General features: G+C 42.2%; 1 protein-coding gene across 1 annotated transcript in view; it reads right to left on the bottom strand.

Moving 5' to 3' along the window:
* The window catches only part of crhr1 (corticotropin releasing hormone receptor 1), a 150,420-nt gene that overhangs the window by 56,605 nt on the left and 78,914 nt on the right, over positions 1-14,901 (bottom strand). The window lies entirely within an intron of this gene.

Below are 14,901 nucleotides of genomic sequence, written 5' to 3'. Positions count from 1 at the left end.
CTCCTAAACAGCTTTTACTCCCAAGCCATTAAGACTGCTAAACAATTAATCAAATGGCTACCTGGACTATTTGCATTGATCCCCTTCTTTTTGTACAGACTCTCTTGCACAGGCTCTATGCACGCTCACTGGACTCTACCCACACACTCACACATACTGCACTGACATTCCAACACACACACACACACACACACACACACACACACACTACGCTGCTGCTACTCTGTTATCTATCCCGATAGCCTAGTCACTTTTACTCCTACCTACATATAACCTAAAATACCTCAACTAGCTCATACCCCTGCACGTAACCCTAACTCGGTACCTGTATTCCTTGTATATAGCCTCGTTGTAATTATTCAAGTTAATATTTCCTTTTTGCCATTTAGCAAATGTTTCTTACTTTAAATATCTGCATTGGGAAAGGGTTCGTAAGTAAGCTTTTCACAGAAAAGTCTACACCTGTTGTACTCGGCGCATGTGACAAATACAATTATATTTGATTATGTGGTCTTTACATATGTCAATAGTTCATGCATTACAGCCTGCGCTCATGAGGTCATCATGTACAGCAGACTTTGCAAAGGATCTATAAAAGTCACAAATTAATTCTCTAAAACCAGTTTACAGTTTTTTTTTACCTATACTTAAGATACTTTTTCTAAACTCTTAACACAGCAACACACCTACATCACACAATTTGCCAAATAGTTCATTTTCTGCTCAGAACCACATTTTGTTCATTAAATACCAACTCTACATTTCAAAATGCAAAGAAACGTTCTTTACATAAACTAACTCAATCAAAACACGACAAATCCGACTCATTATCTAATAATTCTGTCAAAACACTAGCACACGTTTTCTATCCAAGAGGAACTTTTACACAGTTGTCGGAAGTTTACATACTTAGGTTGGAGTCAATAACTCGTTTTTCAACCACTCCACACATTGCTTGTTAAGTTAACAATCTATAGTTTTAGCAAGTCGGTTAGGACATCTACTTTGTGCATGATACAAGACATTTTTCCAACAATTGTTTACAGACAGATTATTTCACTTATAATTCACTGTATCACAATTCCAGTGGGTCAGAAGTTTACATACACTAAGTTGACTGTGCCTTTACACAGCTTGGAATATTCCCCAAAAATATGTCATGTCTTTAGAAGCTTCTGATAGGCTAATTGGCATTTGAGCCAATGGAGGTGTACCTGTGGATGTATTTCAAGGCCTACCTTCAAACTCAGTGCCTCTTTGCTTGACAATATGGGAAAATCAAAAGAAATCAGCCAATACCTCAGAAAAAGAATTGTGGACCTCCACAAGGCTGGTTCACCCTTGGGAGCAATTTCCGAACACCTGAAGGTACCACGTTAGTCTGTACAAAAAATAGTACGTAAGTATAAACACCATGGGACCACGCAGCCGCCATACCGCTCAGGAAGAAGATGCGTTCTGTCTCCTAGAGATGAACGTACTTTGGTGAGAAAAGTGCAAATCATTCCCAGAACAACAGCGAAGAACCTTGAAGATGCTGGTGAAACAGGTACAAAAGTATCTATATCCACAGTAAAACGAGTCCAATATCGACATTACCTGAAAGGTCGGTCAGCAAGAAGTAGCCACTGCTCCAAAACCACCATAAAAAAGCCAGACCACGGTTTCCATGCACATGGGGACAAAGATCGTACTTTTTGGAGAAATGTCCTCTGGTCTGATGAAACAAAAATAGAACTGTTTGGCCATAATGACCATCATGATGTTTGGAGGAAAAAGGGGGAGGCTTGCAAGCTGAAGAACACCATCCCAACCATGAAGCACGGGGGTGGCAGCATCATGTTTTGGGGGTGCTTTGCTGCAGGAGGGACTGGTGCACTTCACAAAATAGATGGCTTCACGAGGAAGGAAAATTATGTGGATGTATTGAAGCAACATCTCAGACACCAGTCAGGAAGTTAAAGCTTGGTCACAAATGGGTCTTCCAAATGGATAATGACCAGAAGCGTACTTCCAAAGTTGTGGCATAATGGCTTAGGACAACAAAGTCAAGGTATTGGAGTGGCCATCACAAAGCCCTGACCTCAATCCTATAGAAAATTTGTGGGCAGAACTGAAAAAGCATGTACGAGCCAGGAGGCCTACTAACCAGTTACACCAGCTCTGTCAGGAGGAATGGGTCAAAATTCACCCAACTTATTGTGGGAAGCTTGTGGAAGGCTACCCAAAATGTTTAACCCAAGTTAAACAATTGAAAGGAAATGCTACCAAACACTAATTGAGTGTATGTCAACTTCTTTTTTTGTTGTTCTTTTTTGGGGGGAATTTTACCCCCCTTCTCCCCAATTTCATGGTATCCAATTGTTAGTAGCTACTATCTTGTCTCATCACTACAACTCCCGTACGGGCTCGGGAGAGACGAAGGTTGAAAGTCATGCGTCCTCCGATACACAATCCAACCAAGCCGCACTGCTTCTTAACACAGCGCGCATCCAACCCGGAGGAAACACCATGCACCTGGCAACCTTGGTTAGCGCACACTGCGCCCGGCCCGCCAACGTGTTTCTTCCCCGCCGATGTGTTTTTGCCAGGATAAACCCTGCCTCATCTACATAAATGATTTAATGTGGGGCTTGATTAGCCTCCAACTCTGTAACTCTCTGAAAAAAAGAACACAGTATGTGTAAATGCTTTTCAGTGTGTCCTACTGTATGTACTGTAACCCATGTTTGCATGTAGAGTAGCATAGTGTAAAACTCACTATAGAACAAGACATTGGATTGACCTCCCAAAAGGAACTGTGTACAACTCTGAGTTTGGTCAGAGTCTGAGCAATGGTAGTCAGGCTGATTCTTTCCACATTGTGAATTACCAGGTTGTCCTCTACAATTCTGGTATGAATCTCTCAATTTTATTGCATTGTCAGCAATGAACAATCCTACAATGGCATGCTCTTTGTCTTCACTGAGGAGTGTTCCTCCCTCCCCAGAGGGAGCAAGACGTCCTTTGGAGGAACAAAAATACAACATATATCTTTGCATTGAGACTGGTGGCCTACAGTTACAGTGTGACATAGCAACAGTAATGATAGAAGAAGCCCTTGTGAAATACATTACTTACCTGTTGGTTTGTTGAAAATTCCGGATAATGGAAGCCCCGGTTGACCGTCTGAATTTAGGCTGGACTCCTTCACCAGCCTCTCTCAGTGATAAACCATGGTCTATGATGGTGGCTCTTATTTCATCAGTGACAACAGATCTTACTCTCCTTTGAACACCACCACACATTCTTACTCCTCTCCCCCTACCTCTCCTTCTTCATTGTCCTGGTCCAGCTACTCGTCTCCCTGGTCCAGCTACTCCTCTCCCTGTTCCAGCTACTCCTCTGCCTGGTCCAGCTACTCCTCTGCCTGGTCCAGCTACTCCTCTGCCTGGTCCAGCTACTCCTCTGCCTGGTCCAGCTACTCCTCTGCCTGGTCCAGCTACTCCTCTGCCTGGTCCAGCTAATCCTCTCCCTTGTCCAGACAGTTTTTTCTCTCCACATTGGTCAAAATCAATCCAAAGAGTCCACTTTTTACTGTGTATGTCCATGTAATTGAAAGAACTTCAACACCTGGCTAAGTCTCTGATTGAGATTAGAATCAGCTGTGGTTGGTCTATTTTACACAATTTAAAGTAAATCAGCTATTTCTCAATGTTTCAATGATCTGTTCATTCAAAAAATCTTATCAGCTGTTTCAATATAGCTTTTGAGCTGCTGCAATTCCAGAAGTAGAGGCTTTAAACATTCGGTCTTCATTTCTGGCACACTGTGTGCAAGCATTTGTGAATAGGGCAAGAAAGATCCATATTTTTGGTATTGGGTAAGCTTGTATGTAAAGAAAATGTAAGCATTTTAGAAACGTGTTAATTGACTAGATATTCTGTGAAAACAACATGAATTGTGTTAATGGTATGGTCCACAACAGATGGATGTTGTGCTAATTTTGTTTAGAGTTTTGAAAATGTGACTACAGATTGGACAAAAGGATATTGGCGATTGTAAAAAAAACTGTAATATGTCTGTCTGTATTATGTACTGTTAGAACAGTCTGGTATTGAATAGATATAGTCAAAGTGCAGAGGTTTCCCATCATTATCTGTGAAAAAGTCCCCTGTATAACTCAACCAGATGGCATTTTATAAGGGACAAGACGATCACTGTTGTCATTAATATCAACGTGCAATGAGTGATATCAAATGTCACATACTGGTCATTTAGTCAATTTCATTGACATCAAACAGGGAAATGATATGTCATTCGTACTTTAAATCACATCTTTACTTTACACCATTTAAACGTTCACATTCTCGTACAGTTAACACCTCTGGGGAAACTGTCTATCTCCTTCTCTACAAACAACAGCCTCCCTGTCTTCTTTCTGGACATGTTGTTCTGTACCTGTTGTCATTACCTCATCACAGAGCACACCTTCTAGTTCTCTCTCCTTTAACATGTTTCTCTCTGTCTCTCTCTCTCTCTCTGTGTGTGTGTGATTTAGCTCGGCCCCACAGTGTTGTTTCCCTCCGTATTCTATCCACCACACTATTGTAATTTTGCAGAACTGGATAGCGGGGAGGTGGGGGGTGGCGGTGGGGACTAAGATCTACTAAGAGACAAAGAAATAAAAACAAACTCCCCCCAGAGACAAATGTGAATTTTTATCCATCCAGATCATCCTGATGGGATTATCTCCTCGGTAATCCCACAATCTAATCTGTCACTTTGATGGATTACCAACAGGCAGCCACTGGCAGATTACGAACGTACGCCTTGATGAGTCATGAGAAAAAATTAAAACTGGAAGCATCCCATTCCCCTACCATCTCACTCACTCACTCACTCACTCACTCCCCCCCCCCCCCCACACACACATATGCATATGCAAATACACACTTAGCCCTGCGTGAAACAGCTGCTAGGATATCTTGATCTTGCAGGTAGGGGAGTCTGTTTTACCTCAGGCTACAACACTGCCAAGAGTATCCTAGAGATTCTTAATCTACACTCTATCCTGTCTGCCATCTCTGCCTGTGTCTCTGTGTCTCTTTCTGTGCTGTGCTATAACTGGGGGGACCCAGCTTTGTCATTCCCATACGAACCAACGACTCCCTTGTATTCTGCATAAAACAGGAACTCTGGGATCTAAGGCAGACAAAATTATTAAACTTTTATAGCGCTATTCATTACATAAAGAATCTCAAAGCGCTTTATAGCAACACAAAAAAGAAAATCATTATAAATGAGACAATGTCAAGAGCGGGTTGGAAAGTTCACGGCTTGAATGGTCATCGGAGGGAAGTGGTCTATGGGGGAAAGCAAGCAAAGGTGGTCTCTGGAAATGGTCTCTAACATGGTGATAGTACTCAATCCTGAGGCATCTCTTTCTCCTTCCTGGCTGAGCAGTAGAGACATTCAGAGCAGCCCCCAAACAAACACAGCGAAGGCAAGCTGTAACTCATCCCATCATACCAACCCATAGTGAAAACAAGTGCCAGGTTTATAAGGATCACTTTACATAGGGTCTCACATATGGTAACGCTGATCCTAATGCTCCGACTGGCAACAGTTTCTTAGAAATATTCATATTCTTGCTGGGTCTGAGGGAAACAGATGTCAGGGAGGGACCCAGAGTGTTTCTGTGGACATCCTCCCTGGCCCCTCTCTCTTTAATTAGGCAATTGGGACAGACCGGATAGTCCTAGCATACGATGTGGTACACAGGCCTGCATCTATCTATCTATCTATCTATCTATCTATCTATCTATCTATCTATCTATCTATCTATCTATCTATCTATCTATCTATCTATCTATCTATCTATCTATCTATCTATCTATCTATCTATCTATCTATCTATACACATCAGCAGGACATGCATGTGTATTGTGTATGTGCCGGTGTGTAAGGACAGACTGTTTTTGTATTTGTTCAAGAGTTAACATGTTTATTGAAACATCGGATGCTGTGAGCCTTGTGTTGTGTGCCTGACCTCCCTGAAACCTGATAAGAACAAGGCTCATATGTTTTGTCACGTAACGCTGGTCCGCAGAGGGGGAGGATAGGGGGAGGCTTTTTGATGGCGGTGCCCAGCCGCCTCCCACTCTTAGAAGCCAGCCTTCCCGCTGGCCAAATCTGTCACCAATTTCCTCCTGCCCTCTTAAAGGAGGCCAGTGAAAGCTCTCCGAGCCAATAAAATAGGACGGGGAGAATGGAGGAGCAACATGCCATGCAGAGCCAAACAGAGGGAGCAGGCTGCATCGCCAGCCTATGAACAGTAGGGATGGCTGGGCCCTCGTCTCATTTCTCCTGACTCCCCTGCCTCTCCTTCTGCTTCAGTGCTGGTTTAGAGAAACAACTATTTTAGTTTGATGTTTATATGAATGACTCCTGATGATGACTAAGATCTGTGATTTATAGAAAACATTTGTGCCATTGGTACACAATGGCATGTGTTATGACTGAGTCAGAGATTTGAGCTGGTACATTCAGTTGGTATTTAGCCATTTGGTCAAATGACTTTTGGCTTTGTACTTTGGAACACAGGGAGCATCTCACTTGTAGAGCTGATATTTTACTGATACATTTGATATCTGCAAGAGGAGATTCCAGCACCTTGAAATTGTAAATGGACATACAGTAGTGATTAGTACAAGTGGGTGAGAGAGAGAAAAAAAGCAGGTTGAAAGGGGTTCCCACTAAAACACATCCATGCAGTTTCCCTTTATTTCTAACGGGGCAGGCTAACAATCCGCAGTATGTGCAAAACGTGATCCTCTCCCCACCTTTTAATGTTTTAGTTCTAAGACAGTGCTCTGATACAGAGGTAGTAGTTATACTCGCAGTTTCATTCGCTCTGTGCCCAACTGTCTTCCCCACTACACTTTGTGAAAAATGTTAAATTCATCCTATCAGCTGTTTCTAGCAGGGCTATCTTGTTCTCGCAGGTGGGGGAGTCTCTTTAATCTCATGCTGCAACACTGCTTAATCTACACTCTCCTGTCTGCTATCTGTGCCTGTGTCTCTCTCTTTCTGTCTGTGCTCTAACTGGGGGGAAATAGCTTTGTCATTCACAAATGAACCAATGAGTACCTTGTATTCTGTATAAAACAGCAACTCTGGGATGTAGGGCAGACATTGGGATGCATTTTTTACTCGGAAATGAGTCCCTCATTGCTCATTTGTCTGCCTCAGCATAACGAGACATGGTGATAGTACTATGTCCTGAGGCATCTCTTTCTCTTTCCTGGCAGAGCAGCAGCATCCCCCTAACGCACAGCGTAGGCAAGATGTAATTCGACAAGATAACTTGCCTGAGCCAGTTGTTGTCCCCCATGAGGAAATAAGGCGGGGGGGGGAGGGGACTATGGATCTGTCTCCGTATGTTCGTCACAGTCGACACCACTGGTGAATGAGGTGTCTTTCAATGGAGATGGAGATCCAATGATCCAAATGACACTGATTGGCCCAGGGGGGGCGCTATAGTAAATCAACTGAATACATTGAACAAGCATGTCACCAGTCCCGTTTGAGCTACATTCATGAAATGTTGAACATATATGCAGCCCTCGATGAAAAGCGTGTTTCCCATAAGGACCTATAAGCATTGCACATTAACAATTTATTTGGAATTTGATGTGTGCTTTGGGTTATTGTCTTCCTGGAAGATCCATTTGCGGCCAACTTTAAGCCTCCTGGCAGAGGCAACAAGATTCTGGGCTAAAATATCCTGGTACTGGGTGAAGTGCATGATGCCATTGACCTTATCAAGGGTCCTCAGGACTAGTGGAAGCAAAATAGCCCCATAACGTCAAAGATCCACCACCATATTTTACAGTAGATATGGGGTTCTTTTCTGCTCATACATTCTCATTTGGACACCAAACCCACCTCTGGTGTGCGTGGCCAAAGAGCTCTATGTTCATGTCATCCAACAAATGCAAACAGCATTAGCACTTGGATGGGAACTGGTGCTTTAGTCAAATGACATGAACATTTGACAGCTCTAGCTCATGACCAGAAAATAACCCCATACCTACATTAACATCTTTATCGGGGGTGTTAATAATTTTGGACCCCATGTATACGCATCTCCTCATGAGAAACAAGCATCCCATAAGGACCTATAAGCTCTGCCCATAAAATGTTCCACAATTTAGACTTGTTGTCCCCCATGACTGTGGGGGGAATATACACTACCGTTCAAAAGTTTGGGGTCACTAGGAAATGTCCATGTTTTTGAAAGAAAAGCAAATTTTTTGCTCATTAAAATAACATCAAATTGATCAGAACTACAGTGTAGACATTGTTAATGTCGTAAATGACTATTGTAGCCCATTATCAGCAACCATCACTCCTGTGTTCCAATGGCACGTTGTGTTAGCTAATCCAAGATTATCATTTTAAAAGGTAAATTGATCATTAGAAAACTGGTCTTTAGACTAGTTGAGTATCTGGAGCATCAGCATTTGTGGGTTCAATTACAGGCTCAAAATGGCCAGAAACAAAGCATTTTCTTCTGAAACTTGTCAGTCTATTCTTGTTCTGAGAAATGAAGGCTATACCATGCGTGAAATTACCAAGAAACTGAAGATCTCGTACAATGCTGTGTACTACTCCCTTCACAGAACAGCACACACTGGCTCTAACCAGAATATAAAGAGCAGTGGAGTCCCCAGTCCATAACTGTGCAAGAGGACAAGTACATTAGTGTAACGGCTGTTGGTGGAAGAAGGTGAGGACCAAAGCGCAGCGTGGTAAATGTTCATCTTGTTTATTTAACTGAACACTGAAAATGAACATAGAATGCCTACCCTAGTCACACTCTGGCCTAACCAAAATAGAGAATAAAAACCTCTATGGCCAGGACGTGACAATTATAGTGTCTGGTTTGAGAAACAGAAGTCCTCAACTGGCAGCTTCATTAAATATTACCCGCAAAACACCAGTCTCAACATCAACAGTGAAGAGGCGACTCCGGGATGCTGGCCTTCTATGCAGAGTTGCAAAGAAAAAGCCATATCTCAGACTGGCCAATAAAAAGAAAAGATTGAGATGGGCAAAAGAACACAGAGACTGGACAGAGGAACCTTTCCTAGAAGGTCAGCGTCCCGGAGTCGCCTCTTCACTGTTGACATTGAGACTGGGTGTTTTGCCGTACCAGGCGGTGATACAGTCCGATAGGACGCTCTCGATTGTGCATCTGTAAAAGCTTGTGAGTGTTTTTGGTGACAAGCCAAATTTCTTCAACCTCCTCCTCTTGTTGCAAACTTGATGATTGAGTTGGAGGCGTGCATGGCCACGCAGACATGGGTGAACAGGGAGTACAGGAGAGGGCTGTGAACGCACCCTTGTGGGGCCCCAATGTTGAGGATCAGCGGGGTGGAGATGTTGTTTCCTACCCTCATCACCTGGGGGCAGCCCGTTAGAAAGTCCAGGACCCAGTTGCACAGGGTGGGGTAGGTCTCGAGCTTAATGACGAGTTTGGAGGGTACTATGGTGTTAAATGCTGAGCTGTAATCGATGAACAGCATTCTTACATAGGTATTCCTCTTGTCCAGATGGGTTAGGGCACTGTCTATTGGAGCGGTAAGCAAATTGGAGTTGGTCTAGGGTGTCTGGTAGGGTGAATGTGATATGATCCTTGACTAGTCTCTCAAAGCATTTCATGATGACGGAAGTGAGTGCTACGGGGCGATACTCGTTTAGCTCAGTTACCTTAGCTTTCTTGGAAACAAGAACAACTAGACTAAAGTCTAAAGGCCAGTTTTACTGCTTCTTTAATCAGAACAACAGTTTTCAGCTGTGCTAACATAATTGCAAAAAGGTTTTCTAATGATCAATTTGCCTTTTAAAATGATAAACTTGGATTAGCTAACACAACGTGACCAATGGAACACAGGAGTGATGGTTGCTGATAATGTGCCTCTGTACGCCTATGTAGATATTTCATTTTTAAAATCAGCTGTTTCCAACTACGATAGTCATTTACAACATTAACAATGTCTACAGTGTATTTCTGATCATTGAGGTTATTTTAGTGGACAAAAAAAATGCTTTTCTTTCAAAAACAAGGACATTTCTAAGTGACCCCAAACTTTTGAACGGTAGTGTATATGTTTTTATAAAATGCTGCAAATCTTCCTTCCTATATGATTTGATGACATTACATAACTGCAAAGTATTTTTTCATGAAACTTTGCACAATGGTGTCTTAAATGTGGCTATGGTGTGCTTGGCCCCAGAATTGTTACTTGCAGCTATATTATTTGATAACTGATATTCAGATTTAGACCAAATAAGTTTAACACCATTTCGCAACAGCTCTGATGACATATTCCTTCCTGTGAAATAAACACATTTCCCCACATGCCACTAAGGTTTTTGTTTTTGCTTTTCTCCTGTAACGCATCTCCCCATCAAGCAGTGGGGTCCGTTCTCTGACATCCCGTCCATTGTGAGCTATCAAGTTTTGATTTCCAGCGAGGGAAAAAAAAATACTTCATTGTTTTAATTCTCTCTCTTATTAATTCATACAACATAAGTTGTAATAATTGTCACTAATTGCCCCAAGGGGGGGCACTGCATCATTTATGGACAACATGTTTACTGTTGCCTTGCTTCTTTGTGCACTTTCTTTCACAGTTGAGCAATTTAAAAAAAACTTTATTTTGTCTTTGGCCCATCTACCGAAGCCCAGAGGGCCTAATTTTCAACCCGAGTTCACATATACAACACGTGAAAAGCATTGGGCCAGTAAGCATTTTATTTCATGTCAAGTCTATGGACCTGAGTGACAAGCAGCCCTCTTTAGAGGCCATGATTGACCTGGGAAAATAGACTCTATGGCTATTTCTATAACCCCTGCCTCTGGGGCTCTGGTGAGAAAGACCTTTTCCTACCTTAACAAAGTGCTTTTTCTTGTTTAAGAGTACAAGTGCCACAGTGGAATGGGATGATGACATGTGCCTGCACTGGTGTTGTTGTAGTACAGCAGAACAGATATGTACTGTATGAAGCAAATAAAAATAGTACAGTTGTGTGTGGTAAAAAAAGGTTGTTTGCGGTGTATGTTTGCAATCATCTATTGGTCGTTTAAACCCGGGGTAGTCAAGTCTTTAGGACATGGCTTCATTCCTTACAACATATGCCACTGGACTAGAATGAAGAACATTTCACAGTAATTCCCCCTTTCTATTACAAATGCATGCAGCGAATGACCAGATACACTACATACATAATTCAAGTCCATGATCATCACATGAAAAGCAAAGTCTATATGACCTCTGGTTCTGCCAAGCTCTTTTAAATCAAAAGAAACCTTAACATGACTCCTAACCCATGAGCTCTCTCCTACGGCGGGGGGGCCTAGCCCAGAGAAATGAAACTTAAAAGCAGTGAACTAGCTATGTATTCCAGGGTCAAAGCTCATCATATCTGTTCCTCACTATTTTAGTCTGTAAAGTCATAGGAGTGCAGCATTCACTCGGCTGCCTTCTAATGAGGAAATAACCCCAAAACATCCAGCCTGAGCAGGAGGAGACTTACCACAGAGAAAATGAGTACATAAACCAACAGCTGGACATGATTTTAATGAAATCAGCACTCTAGCGACAACAGCAATTCCTCCTTAAACAACCATTACCAACTGAGCAACCACGATATAAACTATGGTGAATCATAAGCCAAATGCTCTCAAGGGTTGCTGGGATTTCAAGGAATGCAGGTTTGTGATTGGACCAAGAAGATTGTAGCCCATTGTCAGCTATAAGCTTTGCGGACCGGAAGAAGCCCTAGAAAGCAGTTACTCAGCCCCCTCCTGCTGTGCTGGTATACGGAACAAATGGTGAGATCAAATTGAACATTTTGTAACCACACTGAAGTGGTTGACTCATCTTGTCAGTAGCCCACTGTGCTGTAAGTGGGTTAAAATGTTCTACAGGTGGAAAGGGCAAATGATCATTTACAACACGATCCATAAAAACAAATACCTTGCTTTTGTACTCTCCTGCTCTGAGATGAGGCTAGTTTTTTCTTTGCTCCTCTCTGCATTCTGTCTTTCCCTAAAGGTGATATTAAATGCTGATGCTAGCAACACTGGCAGCAGTTGGCTTGTATTCCTTCGACAAAACCTAGTCATATAGGTTTCTACCACTATTTATGCAACCGGTGTTAAAACCCAACACTTAAAAGTGTTCAAATTCAACTGTTACTGCATACCTCGTAAAATGTGTGAATTGCTGGCATAAACAGCTCCAACAAAAGAACCACTGTAGTCAGATATAGTGAAGGCCAAAAAAAGATTAATATAGTTAACCTTTTCCCTACTTGATTTAAAAAAGATTTGTAAGCAAAAGCTACACCCTAAAGGGTTGCACACTTTCTGAATATCAGTAAAGGTCACTAGAACTACTTTTAATTAAGTGCATCGGGACCTTTGTGTCTGCAAGGTGACACTGTTTTAATACAGTAGCACTGCTTTGCCACTGTCCTCAGTCTTTGAAAAACCCTGCCATTGATTCCCATACTGTTTTTAATTGTCCTTATACCACAAGGTTTGATTTTGTAAACGCACAGAACCAACCTTCCCCATGCTTGGATCTGGATGAGCCAAACCACAAAGCAGTGGGTGTCTGTCGACAGGGTGCTCCCCTGTGTGAGTGGACTTATTAATTTGCATGTGTATGTCCCTCAGGAAACAGATGGTGGGGGGGAAGAGAGCAGGCAGTGTGCAGCCGTCTGCCCAGTGGCAAGGGGGTCCTCAACAACCTTAGATGACTCACGTGTTCGCCTGTTAACAATACTGCTAGCTAGCAGCTGTCTGCTTGCCAATGGCAATCACAATCAATCTGTGTCATTGGTTTCGGGAAGGGAGATAATTTGTTTATTATATGACTCATAGTCCTGTAAGTGATGCATATACTATAACTGTCCGACTCATTCAAATGAAGGTTGATGTTTTTTCAGGGAATGGAAAGGAAGGCAAAACGGTCACAGGTCAAATGTGGGGTTAAAAAGTATTTCAGAGAAAAATGTCAATGTACAGCCAGTGTTATTATAAGGGAATCTAATTGACCTGTTTACAATAAGTGGTACAGTCATTGGAATAGCTTGATGTGAGAAAATTCACAGAAAATGTGTTTTTAGCTCACATTGTACATTAGGTGTAACAAGTGCTCAGGAGACCAAGTATACAGTACTACCTCACACTAACTTTCCTTCCCTCCAACCAGATCACTTCCATTACACTCCATAATGATCTGGTCGATGTAAACAACCACTTATGCATTGTTAAATACAAGCTACAAATAAGATAACAAGCCTATACATAATTCAAGCTCTCTCCCACTCTCTTATCCTCCCAAAACAACCCATGATACATATTTTAACTGGCAGTTGGCATGTATGGCCCATAGTAGGCCCGCTTACTTGCCTGTCCGTAAAGGCTAGAATCAGTGCGGGTCCTACTGGCACCCCAGGACCCACAACAACAATAGGACTCCATTAACGTGTGATGGAGGGTAGAGGGAAAGGTACTAAGCATCCTATCCCATAAAAAGTGTTCCATTAACTGTGTCTGACTCAATAGAGCTACATAAGGTGCTTGTTGGAGATGGAAGAAAAGTGGTTAGGTAAAAGCCCTGTTGTCTTGAGGACTGAGATATAAAGGTATGACTCTGTATGACTGGTAGATTCTGCTGTGAATGACAAAGCTGAGCTGGGCCCTATCCGAACGATTTCGATGGAGTACAGTTGCTTCAGTAGGCATTCACTTGTGATGGCTTAGTCATCCAGCATCAACAGGAAGCTCATGGACAACAAAAAGCAAACTGAAGAGATGAAGCAAGCGACACCCACTCTATAACACAATCATCAGTCCTGGTATTTTAAAGAAAATGTGTGCTGAAAGAGCACATCGTGGTGCTGGTGGGATTTTGGTTGTACCGCAGAATGTTTCTATTGGCAGGAGGTAGCCTCAAGATTAGAGAATAGGGCCAGTAACCTGAGGGTAGCCACCCGCTTCAAATACCAAAGCCGACGGAAAAAATCTGGTGAATGTGAGGGTTGCTTGCATCAGTATCGGAGGTGCTACAGTCGTTGTGCCCTTGAGCAAGGTACTTACAGTAGAAGCTTTATTTTTTATGAAAATTATGTTATAGGAAGGGTTCAGACACCTTTTATTGTCATTCCACTTGTTTATGAGAAACCCAAACAGCAAATCAATTCATCATCCTCGTTGTGTAGTATGGGGGCCCTGAAAAAACATGAACAAACACTCGAAAGTAAAATCTCTGTATAGTGATGCAGATGTTTAGATGTTGTACACATGAAATTGTGTCATTCTGAACATTATCCGCAACATTATATTCCCTTTTGTGCAACTCGAGCTGTTTAGCTTATCCAGCTGTTCCATTCTCTGTGTAGCTTGCTACTACACATAACTGGCAAAATCAAAGAAACACCAACAGCCGCCAGAACAACTTCAATGCGCCTTGACATAGATTCTGCAGACTCTGGAAATTCCTGTGTTGTAGTTGCTTTCAATACACGTTGTACCCCTAATTTACTCAAGTGTTTCCTTTGTTTTAGCAGTTACTTCTAGAATGGATGGAGAGGAATCTTTTGAGTCACAGTAAAAGGGAGTATAATATTGGGGATAAAGTTCGGAATTAAACAATTTCACAACATCTAATGTTCTGCTTCCCTATACTGAGAGCTGTTTTTGGAGCCTTTGTTCATAATTTGCTATTTGAGGTAAGTTTCTCAAAAATGCGGCTTCCGGTTGAGCAATGTAGAAGAAGTCGCACAATGTCTCGGCTCCGACAACTTTTGCAAATAATCCGCACTTCTCATGACCTCAAG

The sequence above is a fragment of the Oncorhynchus tshawytscha genome, linkage group LG09 (assembly GCF_018296145.1).
Source record: "Oncorhynchus tshawytscha isolate Ot180627B linkage group LG09, Otsh_v2.0, whole genome shotgun sequence".
Lineage (NCBI taxonomy): Eukaryota > Metazoa > Chordata > Actinopteri > Salmoniformes > Salmonidae > Oncorhynchus > Oncorhynchus tshawytscha.
The sequence above is the reverse complement of the archived record's forward strand: the minus strand, read 5'-3'. Positions and strand labels throughout refer to the sequence as shown.